The sequence below is a fragment of the Dryas octopetala genome, chromosome 2 (assembly GCF_963921425.1).
Source record: "Dryas octopetala chromosome 2, drDryOcto1.1, whole genome shotgun sequence".
NCBI lineage: Eukaryota > Viridiplantae > Streptophyta > Magnoliopsida > Rosales > Rosaceae > Dryas > Dryas octopetala.
Genome location: NC_141367.1, coordinates 8,875,156 through 8,888,780, shown reverse-complemented (window position 1 = coordinate 8,888,780; position 13,625 = coordinate 8,875,156). Strand labels below are relative to the sequence as shown.

Genomic DNA, 13,625 nt, shown 5'->3' with positions numbered 1-13,625 from the left:
ATGGTGTTGCTCGGCTTTGGGCTCCACGGCAAGGTGGTGGTGGCTCGGCAAGGTGGCACGGCTAGGTGGCGCGGCTAGGTGGTGATGGCTGCAGCTTGACTCCTTCTCCTTCTCCCGTTCAGCACAAAAGTAAAAAGAAAACCAAGAGAAGGTGGCTGCTAGGGTTCGGCCAGAAAAATAAAAAGAAAGAAGGAGCAAAGGGAGAGTGTAGGCTGCGGCAAGAAGAGGGTGATGGGGCTGCTAGGGTTTCGGAAAATTAAAAGAAGAGAGAGAGGCCAACTTCAGAACCCTTTTTTTGATTTTTAAAAATGTATTTATAGAGGTGAGTGGGGCTGCTATTCCTATTCCTCATCAATGTGGGATTGATGTAACTTGACCTAATGGACCAAGGCCTATTTCACTTAAGCCCATATGCATAAACAAACAGCCCCTTGCGCAAACACCTAGGCCTTAGCTTTCAGCCCATGCGCCAATTACATATCCCTTTACTCAAGTCCATGCCGCACCCTCCTTAGGGTTTCACGCCTGGCCCAAGTCCAATCCCTTGGCTGAAATTCATCTTATCTATTTGTGCTTTGGCCCAATGTCTTCCAGAAGCTTCTAGAACCTTTGACTTGTTGACTTTGACTTTTGACCACTTCTCTTTGTCCACCTAGGAATCCTTATTGACTTAGGATTTCTATCTCACTTGGAATTTCACAATTACCATTTTACCCCCATGACTCCTATCTTCGTTAGGACTCCATTTCCTACTTGGATTAGGTTTCCTAGTTGAAACAGGATTTCCTGCTCCAACTAGGATTTGTCATTTCTGGCTTTGGATCGTCATGATTCCTTCTTATTCAAGCTTGATCTTTCCTTGTGAGATTAGGAATCCTAGTTTAACTGAGATTCAGCATTTCCTGGTGTGACCAGGATTTCTCCACTTTTCCTAGTTTGACTAGGAAACGTCTAAAAATGGCTCTTTCGGCTCCTTTTCTCTTCTTTGCTCATTTTATCCTACAAGAACAAAAACAAACTAACAACACACAAAATATCGAGTTCTTGCACTCTGAGTTAGGGAGTTAGTATCATAAAGTAGTGTAAAATGAGCACTCAACACACCCCCAAACTTAGATTTTGCTAGTCCTCGAGCAAAAAGAACAAAGAAAAGACTCAAGACAGACTCAAAACATCCCAACACATGATGTCATAAGCACAGCCATAATTAGCATAGTTAAGCAAGATACATATAAAATTCATTCTTTGACCTCTAATAATGCTTCAATTAACATACCTTACTCCTCCATGAAAAATATAGACCATCCTTAACACAAACTCAAGTGTTTAGACAAACAAGACTAAATCAGCATATCCAAAATAGCATCAACTCCAATTCTCACCAGGGTATGCTCTCAACAATAAAACACTCAGAGATTGGGTTGACATGTGCACTCAAGTATATGTGAGAGATGATATGATAAACAAATGCAAAAAGCTCACACATTAATCATGAAAGACAGGCACTATGAACAAAAACACTGATCTCAAGAAAAGGATTTAAAATACTTAAAACAGAATCAATAACCATAAGCTTCCCTTTTATCTAGACTCCACATAATGAACTACAATTCTCCCAAGATCAAGTAGGACTTTATTAGGGGTTGTAATGGAGGCTTAGGTTAGGATAAGGTATTGAAATAAAATGGATAACAAAGGGCTACAGACTATGGATTTGCTCAAAACAACAGTACAGGCATTCCTTGCATAATTTGCACTCATAGCCTTGAATTCGAACATTTTTCTTCTTCAATCTTTGAAATCGTCCGTTCCCTTTAAAAAATTTTTTTTTTTTTGAAAGGGAATGACAAACAATCTTAATCACAATTCCTTCTCTTCCAAGCTATGCACACACATTTCTTTTCCACCTGATAATTCATTAGCTCAATGCAAATCCATAAATAAGGTAAACAGGTAGAGGAGTGAAACTCCCCCAAACTTAGGGTTTGGTATAGGGGTAAACAAAGAAAAGGTCATTAGGCTCAAAATGTTTGACTAGGGTTATAACATAGGGTAGGCCTTAGGCTACGGGTTAAAACAAACAAGGCCTAATATCATTTCCTAAGATTCATGTATATCTATGCTTTGTATAGAATAAGAGAGAAGTTCTAGCTCATTGATTCACAATTATATTCCAAGTACTTAATCAAAAGAAAGAATAATGAGATCACAACGACTTTATATGACACGAAGGTATTAGAGTAATGTTAACACTCAAGAATTGAAGTACAAGGCTCAAAAGCTCACTTAGGTCACACAAGTCTACTTTATTAAGTATATGCATCTCTAGTCATGTAAGTTATCACTTAAGTTCACGAAAACAAGGCCCACTTCAGAGAGTTGTAAAGCATTTTATGAACCACTACTAAAGATAGAAGAATTCATACTATATATCCAAGCTAGACATGCTCATTAATAACCGTACATAATAAAATCAATTAGTTGGGGACTCAAGACAAAAACAAACCAAAAGACTCAAAAAATTTTTTTTTTTTCGAAAATGCATTGCATTCCCTACCCCCAAACTTAAAAGAAACATTGTCCTCAATGTTTAAATGAAAGACAAATGTAATGCACAATGTAATGAAAAGAGGAAGGGACAAACAATAAACAAAACTACTTAAATGAGCAAAAAGAGGGTGAAAACGTACCTTGGCTGGTGTGAAAACGGCTCGCCCCTGCACATGTACCAAATCACCTCTTCGTCGTCATCCATCCCTTGGGTTGCCTCCCAAGAAGCGCTAAGTTTCACGTCTTCAGCCAGACCAAGTCTTGTACTAGAAATCAATTTTTTCTTAGTTCAGCTCAAAATCAGGTTCAAGGAAAGGCTTCACACGATGACCATTAACCTTAAATATGTTCCCATTCTTCGGGTTCTTGAGTTCAACTGTACCATAGGGAAACACTCTAATTACCTCATAAGGTTCGGTCCATCTCGAACGCAACTTGCCTGGGAAGAGACGTAATCTTGTATCATATAATAACACCTTCCCTCCAACAAGGAATTCTCTTCGACGTAGCTTCTTATCATGGTACCTCTTGGTCCTTTCCTTGTACAACTTAGCATTCTCATATGCGAAATGTCGTATTTCCACCAGCTCACTAAGTTGCAACTTCCTTTTCTCACCAGCAGCATGAATATCAAAATTGAACTTCTTAATCGCCCAATATGCCTTATGCTCAAGCTCAACTGGTAAATGACAAGCTTTCCCATAGATTAGTCGAAACGGAGACATTCCAATGGGCGTCTTATAAGCAGTGCGATAAGCCCATAATACATCATTAAGCTTGGTAGACCAATCCTTCCTATTGGTGAGCACCGTTCTTTCCAAAATGAACTTAATCTTACGATTCGAAATTTCCACTTGCCCACTCATCTGTGGATGATAGGGAGTAGCCACTTTATGCCTTATTCCATACTTTTTCATCACGGCCTCAAACAGCTTATTGCAAAAATGCGACCCCCCATCACTAATGATTGCTCACGGGGTACCAAATCGTGCAAAGATATTGGTCTTAAGAAAATTCAAAACCACTCAAGCATCATTAGTCCTACAAGCGACAGCTTCCACCCACTTAGACACATAATCAACTCTAACCAGAATGTACTCGTATCCAAAAGAAGATGGAAACGGCCCCATGAAATCTATACCCCAAACATCGAAGATCTCAACTTCCAACATGAAGTTCAACGGCATCTGATCCCGAGCAGAAATATTTCCCATCTTCTGACATCTATCGCATGTGAGATAAAACTGATGGCAATCATGAAAAATAGTGGGCCAAAAGAAACCTGCTTGAAGAATCTTGTAAGCGGTCTTAGTTCCTCCACCATGGCCTCCACATTCTTTAGAATGACACATCTCAATGACATTCCTCTGCTCCATTTCCGGTACACATCGTCTTATCAACTGATCTGACCCATATTTGAACAAATAAGGATCATCCCACACATATTGTCTGACATCATGCAAAAACTTCTTCCTTTGGTAGTGTGTTAGATCATTGGGCAACACTCCACTTGCTAAATAATTAGCTATGTCGGCATACCATGGAGTAGTCAAAATGGCAAAAAGCTGCTTGTCCGGGAATGACTCTCGTAACGGTAGTGTGTCTTCTTCAGACTGTTCCTCATTGACGAGTCTACTCAGATGGTCTGCTACCACACTTTCACAACCTTTCTTGTCTTTGATCTCAATATCAAATTCCTGTAGCAACAAAGTCCATCTAATCAACCTTGGCTTTGCATCTTTCTTGTTCAGCAAATACTGGAGAGCGGCATGATCCGTGTAGATGGTGATCTTAGACCCAATCAAATAACTTCTAAATTTCTCCAAGGCAAAGATCACAGCAAGCAACTCCTTCTCTGTAGTAGAATAATTCAATTGCGCATCATTCAGAGTCCTACTTGCGTAATAAATCACATGTGGCAGCTTCTCAACTGTCTGACCCAAAACAGCTCCAATAGCATAGTCACTTGCATCACACATGAGCTCAAACGACAAGTTCCAATCAGGTGGCATAATGATCAGAGCAGAAGTGAGCAGCTTCTTTAACTTGTTAAATGTAACCAAGGAATCCTCATCAAACTCAAAATTCACCTCTTTTTGCAATAAGGTGCACAAAGGCCTAGAAATCTTAGAAAAATCCTTGATGAACCTCCTATAAAACCCAGCATGGCCTAGAAAACTCCTTACTTCTTTAACACTTGACGGAGGCCGCAATCTCTGTATCACATCAATCTTGGCCTTATCAACTTGTATGCCCTCCTTTGAAATCACATGACCCAATACTATCCCTTGTTGGACCATGAAGTGACATTTTTCCCAATTAAGCACTAGATTGGCTTCTTGACATCTTCTCAGAACTAAAGACAGGTTATCCAGACATGCATCAAAAGATGAACCAAAAACAGAAAAATCATCCATAAATACCTCAATGATTCGTTCCTCCATATCAGAGAAAATAGACATCATGCATCTCTGAAATGTTGCAGGTGCATTGCACAATCTGAATGGCATCCTCCTATACGCAAATGTACCAAATGGACATGTGAACGTGGTCTTTTCTTCATCCTCGGGTGCAATAGCAATCTGATTGTACCCACTATAACCATCCAAAAAGCAATAGTGACTATGGCCAGCCAACCTTTCCAACATCTGGTCAATAAATGGCAAAGGAAAATGATCCTTCCTTGTCGCGGTGTTCAGCTTCCGATAGTCAATACAAATGAGCCAACCGGTTTGTGTCCTTTGGGGAGCCAACCGGTTTGTGTCCTTTGGGGAACCAACTCATTATGCTCATTCTTCACCACAGTAATACCACTTTTCTTTGGCACCACTTGAACATGACTAACCCACTTTGAATCACTGATAGGATAAATAATACCAACATCCAACAATTTGATCACCTCATTACGCACAACTTCCTTCAGAGTTGGATTCAGTCTTCTTTGGGCGTCACGAGTAGGCCTAGATTCCTTCTCAAGTAGAATTCTATGCATACACACTGTGGGTGAGATCCCCTTGATATCGGCTATGGTCCATCCCAATGCCAACCGATTTTCCTTCAAAACTCTCAAAAGTCTTTCTTCCTCGCTTGCACTCAAATTAGCTGCAATAATTACAGGCAAGGTCTCATTTTCTCCCAAAAATGCATATTTCAAGTGTTCCGGTAACGGTTTCAGCTCCAACTTAGGTGCTTGCTTAATAGAAGGAAGCGTCTTATGATTAGTGGATACTAACATTTCAAACTGGTTGAACCACTTATTTCTGAGAGATCGAGTGCCTTCCAAACGGGTAGGAGTTGTTTCCACGTTTTCATCTAATTCACTGGACTCTGGGGTTCCCAAAACAACCTTCAATGTATCTTCTGCAAAGCTAGTTTCGCACACTTCCTCAACCAATGGGTCTAAACTATCAATCCTCAAGCAATCATCCTCCTCCTTTGGATACTTCATTGAACCGAAAACATCAAACTCAACTGTTTCACCAAGTACAGACATTGTCAACTTCCCATTACTCACATCAATCTTGGTGTTCGCTGTGGCCATGAACTGTCTTTCCAATATGATTGGTAGCTCATTTCCTCTAATCGGGGTATCCTCCATTTCAAGAATGATAAAATCAGCGGGTATGATCAAATCTGCAACCTGAACCAGCACATCTTCAACCACACCTTTCGGAACCTTTACTGAACGATCTGCCAATTGAAGAGTAACACTAGTAGGTTTAAGATCTCCTATGCCCAACTGTACGAAAACTGAATACGGCATCAAATTAATACTTGCTCCCAAATCCAGCAATGCCTTCTCAAACTTATGATCCCCAACCAAACATGAAATCGTAAAACTGCCAGGGTCTTTCAACTTTGGTTGCAGCTTCCTCTGCAAAACAGCATTGACTTCTTCACTCAGACACACCTGCTCATGTTCTTTGAATTTCCTCTTGTGTGTGCACAATTCCTTCAAAAACTTGGCATACTTAGGAATCTGCTGAATAGCATCAAGCAAAGGAATGTTGATTTCCACTTTCTTAACCATCTCCAAAATTTCCTTAGCTTGCTCATCCTTACTCTGCTTCCTTTGACGTTGAGGGAAAGGCAACGGAGCTCTTGGGATAGAGGAAGTAATCTCGGCCTTCTTGCTAGCACGCGTAGCAATGTGCTTTTCTTGTTTCTTTCTTTCCTCCTCTTCCTCATCCTTGACCTCAACTTTATCCCTCTTGTACTTTTCCACTTGTTCAGGCTCTAATATCTCAACTTCATCCTCTTTGCTTGGATTATCCTCTTTAGTAGTGCACACTTTGTTGTCAATCACTTTCCCACTTCTCAAAGTAGTGATTGCTTCGGCCTTATCTTGAATTGGTGCACCCTTACCACTTTGTCCAAGGTTAAAGTCACTTGTTCCAACTGGGCTTCCAAATTCGAAATAGCCTTAGCTGTAACATTCAATTGCTCCTCAGTCTTATTCATAAACGACTTAGTATCATTAGACATCGAAGTTGTACTCTGAGCTAATGCGGCAATCATATCCTCCAAATAAGTACTTCGTTGCTCAACAGGGGACTGTACACTCGATCTGGCTTTAACTTTTTCAACCTCAAAACATGACTCTCCATGTGATGGCCTAGCTTCTTGATTTGCCATCAGAACCTGCATCATCTGTTTAAGTTCATACATCTCAGCTTCCATAGCTGATTTCTTTTCCACTCTTTTCCGTCTATTCCACTGCTGTGAACTCAACGCCAATGTGTCAAAGAGTGTCCATGCTTCCTCAAAAGTTTTCATTTTCAGTGCTCCTCAACATGTCATGTCCACCATATTATGATCTTGATCCAACAAACCCTCATAAAAGTACTCAATCTGCATCCATGGGGCAAAATTATGATGTGGACACGAAGTCAGAAGCTCTTGGTACCTTTCCCAACTCTCATGAAACACTTCGTCCTCTGATTGTGTAAACCCTAAGATCTGCTTCCTCACAATGGTAGTCTTGCTAATTGGATAGAACCTCAAAAGAAACTTGGATGCCAGTTCTTCCCATGTTTTAATAGAAGCGACCTGCAAGGAAAACAACCAATGTTTAGCTTTATCTTTAAGAGAGAATGGAAATAACCTTAACTTTCTTTGATCATCGCTCAACCCCCTCAGCTTGCTAATCTCGCATATCGCATGAAATTCCTTAATATGCACGTAGGGATCCTCTCCTTCTAACCCATGAAATGATGGAAGAAGTTTGATTGTCCCACTTGAAAGTTCAAAATCAGCTTCCACTTGAGAGTAAGCAATGCACGTAGGTTGAGCTAGAAGCGTTGGAGACGAATAATCACTCAAAGGTATTCTCATTTGAGAGGCATTCTGCTGCAAGGTCTCCTCGACTTCCTCTTCTGATTTCTCCTCTTCGTCTGCTTCTTCAGATTCACTCCCTTTCGGTGACACAAGATTTGACCTCATCCTTAATGGTGTCCAATTGAGTTTCGGCCTGCCCTTGTACGCACTCAACACCTTTTGGCCTTCTACACGTGAAAGAGGAGTGATCTTCGAATTTGATTCTTCCATTGTACCTTAGAAACAAGAGAAATCAATGAGAACCAAAACTAAAACAGAAAATAAAACCTAACTAAAATGACTTAACTAAAGTTAATTAAACTAGCAATCAACACAAATAACAATTCCCCGGCAACGGCGCCAAAAACTTGTTGTATGTTTTCCTAGAGCAAATTAAATAACCTTTCCTGAGCCCTAGGTTAACTCGCAAGTGCACGAATCGCTAACTAGCAAAGCTTACAAATACGAGGTCGATCCCACAGGGAATTGTACTAGTGTTATGATTACTAACTCAATTAAATTCAATTAACTCAACTCTAACTCACACACGCAAATGGGGGGGGTTTTGATTGGTTTTTAAGACTAGACTAAACTAACAGATAAATAACAAAACTTTAAGATAACAAACTGAATGATTTTGGATAAAACAATAATAAAGAAACACTAGGGGTCAGAATCCACCACTAGCGTACCATTCACTTTACTATGGATATTAACAATCAATATATAAACATTCCGACAAAGTTTGTCTACTAAAAGGTTTGGCTAGTTACTTTTAGCAATTACTCCCCTTACTGTGCATAAACTAAGAGCTTCTTGGGCCTTCCTTAGCCAGTTAACTTGCATGTTCCCTAGTTCTAAGCTGAGGCAGCTGTTACCCATGCAAGAGTCATTACAATCTGTGAGAGTGACAAACACATAGCGCATAGCTCCAAATTAATGTACCCTATGTCCTCTATGATCTCTTTTCTCATGAATATTATCTTAGGGTACCCACTTGTTGCCTATTGAAATTATCATCCTTTCGAGCTTGTTTAGTTTCACAACATAAATCTAGATGCATGCAACCTAAGGTGATCAATCAAAGATGCGATACAAATAGAGTCAATTTAAACAGAGATCCAAGATTTGTCAACATATAAACAATTAAAATATTAATAATCCATAGTGAAACTAAACAGCAACGCTAGGGCTTCATCCTAGCCCTAGCCCAATATTTAACTATGCATAATTAAATCCACAATTAAACGATGCATAATTAAAAAATGGAAATAAAAATAAAAGGAAGAGAGATCAAGCTGAGGCAGCAAGGTGGAGGTGCGGCTGCAAGGGTGGTGTTGCAATGGTGCTGCTCGGCTTTGGGCTCCGCGGCAAGGTGGTGGTAGCTCGGCAAGGTGGCGCGGCTAGGTGGTGATGGCTGCAGCTTGACTCCTTCTGCTTCTCCCGTTCAGCACAAAAGTAAAAAGAAAACCAAGAGAAGGTGGATGCTAGGGTTCGGCCAGAAAAATAAAAAGAAAGAGGGAGCAGAGGGAGAGTGTAGGCTGAGGCAAGAAGAGGGTGATGGGGCTGCTAGGGTTTCCGAAAATTAAAAGAAGAGAGAAAGGCCAACTTCAGAACCCTTTTTATGATTTTTAAAGATGTATTTATAGAGGTGAGTGGGGCTGCTATTCCTATTCCTCATCAATGTGGGATTAATGTAACTTGACCTAATGGACCAAGGCCTATTTCACTTAAGCCCATATGCATAAACAAACAGCCCCTTACGCAAACACCTAGGCCTTAGCTTTCAGCCCATGTGCCAATTACATGGCCCTTTACTCAAGTCCATGCCGCACCCTCCTTAGGATTTCACTTAAGCCCATGCCGCACCCTCCTTATGGTTTCACGCCTGGCCTAAGTCCAATCCCTTGGCTGAAATTCATCTTATCCATTTGTGCTTTGGTCCAATGTCTTCCAGAAGCTTCTAGAACCTTTGACTTGTTGACTTTGACTTTTGACCACTTCTCTTTGTCCACCTAGGAATCCTTATTGACTTAAGATTTCTATCTCACTTGGAATTTCATAATTACCATTTTGCCCCCATGACTCCTATCTTCGTTAGGACTCCATTTCCTACTTGGATTAGGTTTCCTAGTTGAAACAGGATTTCCTGCTTCAACTAGGATTTCTCATTTCTGGCTTCGGATTGTCATGATTCCTTCTTATTCAAGCTTGCTCTTTCCTTGTGAGACTAGGAATCCTAGTTTGACTGAGATTCAGCATTTCCTGGTGTGACCAGGATTTCTCCACTTTTCCTAGTTTGACTAGGAAATGTCTAAAAATGGCTCTTTTGGCTCATTTTCTCTTCTTTGCTCATTTTATCCTATAAGAACAAAAACAAACTAACAACACACAAAATATCGAGTTCTTGCACTCTGAGTTAGGGAGTTAGTATCATAAAGTAGTGTAAAATGAGCACTCAACATCTTGACGTGCAAGGAAAGTGTCAATCCCACATTGAAAAGGAGATGTAACGACCCGACCCAAAGTTGACTTTTAAAAATAATGGACTTTCATTTTTGACTTTGGGCACGTTGGAAAGGTCTCCAGTCCACGAGTTCGTAGACACGCGGAACGCGTCAATCGGAGCTACGATTTGAAAGATACGAGCATTTGAAGGAAAGGGCAATTTTGTAATTTTGTAGGAGTGGGTTTTAAATACCCAAAATCCAAAAATTTCTGGACATTCTCTCTCCTCTCTCCCCGATCCTCTCACTCTCCCGCGTGTCTCTCCCTCTCTCACTCTCGCCGATCTGCCACCGGCGCGTGGCGGCGCGTCCGGCGGCGGATGGGCTAGGTTTTCGGCCCACCGGCATCGCCGCCCTCTCCTCTCTCTACCCCTGGCCTCCGTTCAACCCAGAAAAGCCCCGAAAACCCGAAACCAGCCTAGACTCGATTTGAGCCTCGCCGTCGATCTGACTGTTCCGGCGAGATTTGGGTGGCCGGACCCACTAGGTCTTGTTCGCCTCACCACGGCGAGTTCAGCCGTGGTGTCCTCCTGCTCCGATGATGATCCACGACGGAGCAATGAGCTCGGGAAGCCAAGTCGGCCGCCAGCTTCCGCCGCCGATTTCGGCCATTTCCGGCGAGATTTGGCCGTCGGTCCAGTTGTCAAAAGTGATCCTTGAGGTATGGGCCTTCTTTCCCCCTTATTATTGCGTGTCAATTTTGAGAATCTAAAAATTTGGAACTTTAGGGCTTGTACCCATTTCGGGTTTGCCTTGAATTGAGCCTACTTGAATGATTTCTGAGTTGTTTTTCATCCAATTGAAGGTCCTAGGTTAAATTTGGGTTGATTTTTAGTTGAAAAACCATTTTCTTAGATTGTGCCGCCACAGCCACCACTGCCTCCGCCACTTGTGGCGGCGGGACAGTGGCCGTTTGTCTCTTTTTGTCCACTTTGAACTTCTAGGAGATCCTTGGAGGTTGTTTAGTGAGTTTCTGTGAAATTTCTGTGTTGTATAAGCAGGGCAGCCACCGTGTGTGGTGGCGACCGCCCGTTTTGGACGATTAAACGACCAATTGTGAATTATGTATATATTTAAGTTGATTGTCTGGTCTTAACAGGTACATGGGTCCGGGAAATCTCATTCACGATGCCGTTATGCTGCCGGATTTGGTATCCGAGCAATGGCACCGTGAAGGATATTTCGGTCTTTTAAGTAGTTAAATTGTGAGTGAAACGTATCGGACTTTTAATGTAGAGTACCGTTAATAAATCGTCGGTTTTGTGTGATTTGAGGCTTTATGTTAAAGGAAGCCAAGTATAGGGTTCAGACCATGAGAAGGTATTGACGAAGATTGAGACTAAGGGATTAAGTGAGGAATAAGCAATTATCATACAATAAACTGAGTAGGAATGACAAACAAGTGAGGAAGGGGTCGTGAGTAGGAATCAATTTCAGAAAGGTTTCAGGGTAGACTGTGAGTGGATCCTTGGTTTTCGAAATGTTTTGTACATTTTATAATTTAACTCTTTTTTGATTTATTTGAGTATGGACAGTTTTCTGGAAAAGGTTTTGGTATTATTTTGGGGAAGTTTTATTAATGAATTTCTGTCCTTTAGAAAATGATTTTGATCGAGCAGATTTCACAATTTGAGAATAATTTTATTTAAGCGGATTTATGGAAAGATTTAACTTTCAGTTTTTATCTGGAGGAGTAGTTTTTGAGAGGTGGTTGATTGAGATATACAGAAGCGGTTTCAAACCGCCATACTAGTACCCCCTTCAGCAGGTATGTATTGCTCTGCACTCGCCTAGAGATGACTCGGCGGTGTACGACCAGCACGCAGGTATATATTGCTCTGCACTCGCCTAGAGATGACTCGGCGGTGTACGACCAGCACTCGCTCTGCACTTGCCTAGTTGGCAGTGTACGACCAGCACTCGCTTTGCACTTGCCTAGTTGGCGGTGTATGACCAGCATGACATTTGCTCTGCACTTGCCTAGTTGGCAGTGTACGACCAGCATTTGCTCTGCACTTGCCTAACCGGCGGTGTATGACCAGCATCATAGCAGGTATAGAATTGCTCTGCACTTGCCTAGAGATGACTCGGCAGTGTATGACCAGCAGTTCCCCGGGTACTAGTGTGGTGTGAGATTTCAGTTTGTGGAACATTTTGAGAAATGAAATTACATCAGTAAATATTTTAAATGACAGTTTCAGTAGAGCATTGTGTTTTTATTTCAGTTATTTTAACAGTTTTACAATTTGAAAATACTATTTATTCTTCAGAGTTCGAATTACAGTTTTGAGATGACTTAAAAATGGATTTGAAAGAAGAGATGGAATTGAGAAATAGTTTTAAAGTTGGAGGGTTTCAAAGAGCGTCGTGAGTGAAATTGGATAGATGTTTGTTTGTACCGTGTGTTGTATGGTTTTTGTTAGTTAGGACTTGGGCTGGTTAGAACTTGGTAAGGTTTAGGCTTGAAGCTTGAGAAGGGAAACGAGGGTGATTATGCCGTGAGGTTATTAATTAGGATGTGAATGTTTGAGGTTGATGTTGAGGTTAATAGTTAACGATTAGGCAATTGATTTGCCAAAATGTTTTATTATTATTATTGATGAGATTTGATGTGCATATGAGGAGTTTTTGGTTATCTTGATGCTTGGATGATTGGTGGTGGAATGTTTTGGTGATTAAGTAATTATGGAGATTTTGTGGACTATTTTTGAGTCTAGGGATTGAGAAAAATTATTGAGGACAATTATTATTATGTCATTTCACTCATACGAGCTCTAGTGAGCTTACCGTGTTTGTTGTATAACCCGGTACGCCATGGATGTGGTGTAGGATTTGTGTTTTGCAGGTTAAGCAGGCTGAGGAAGCAGTGGGGAGAAGACGAGGCAGTGGGACCCAAAGAGATTTATTTAATTGTTTTTACTCAGTGGTTTGTTTAAAATGTTTTTGACAGAATTATATTTACTTATGTTGTTATGTATGGCTCAAAAGTAAGAGAAAACAGATTTAACAGTTTGATGTTCAGTATTTTCATGGGCCCGAGGTTCGGGGTGTTTCAGGAGAGGAAAGCTTCAGCCCCCTTCACTCTATAAATACATATTTATAACACAAAGAGAGGGTTCCTTTTTGCAAGTTCTGAAACCCTAGCCTCTCTTTCTTTTCTTGCCGCCTACCCTAGCTCTCTTTCTTTCTCTTTTATTTTCCAAGCCGCAACCACCACTCCCTCACTTATTCTTTCTTTTTCTCACGCACCTA

At 41.0% G+C, this 13,625-nt stretch overlaps 1 pseudogene; it reads right to left on the bottom strand.

Annotated features, from left to right (window-relative positions):
• Positions 1–2,955: 2,955 nt before the first annotated feature.
• On the bottom strand, positions 2,956–7,230 carry LOC147292893 (uncharacterized; annotated as a pseudogene).
• Positions 7,231–13,625: the final 6,395 nt, after the last annotated feature.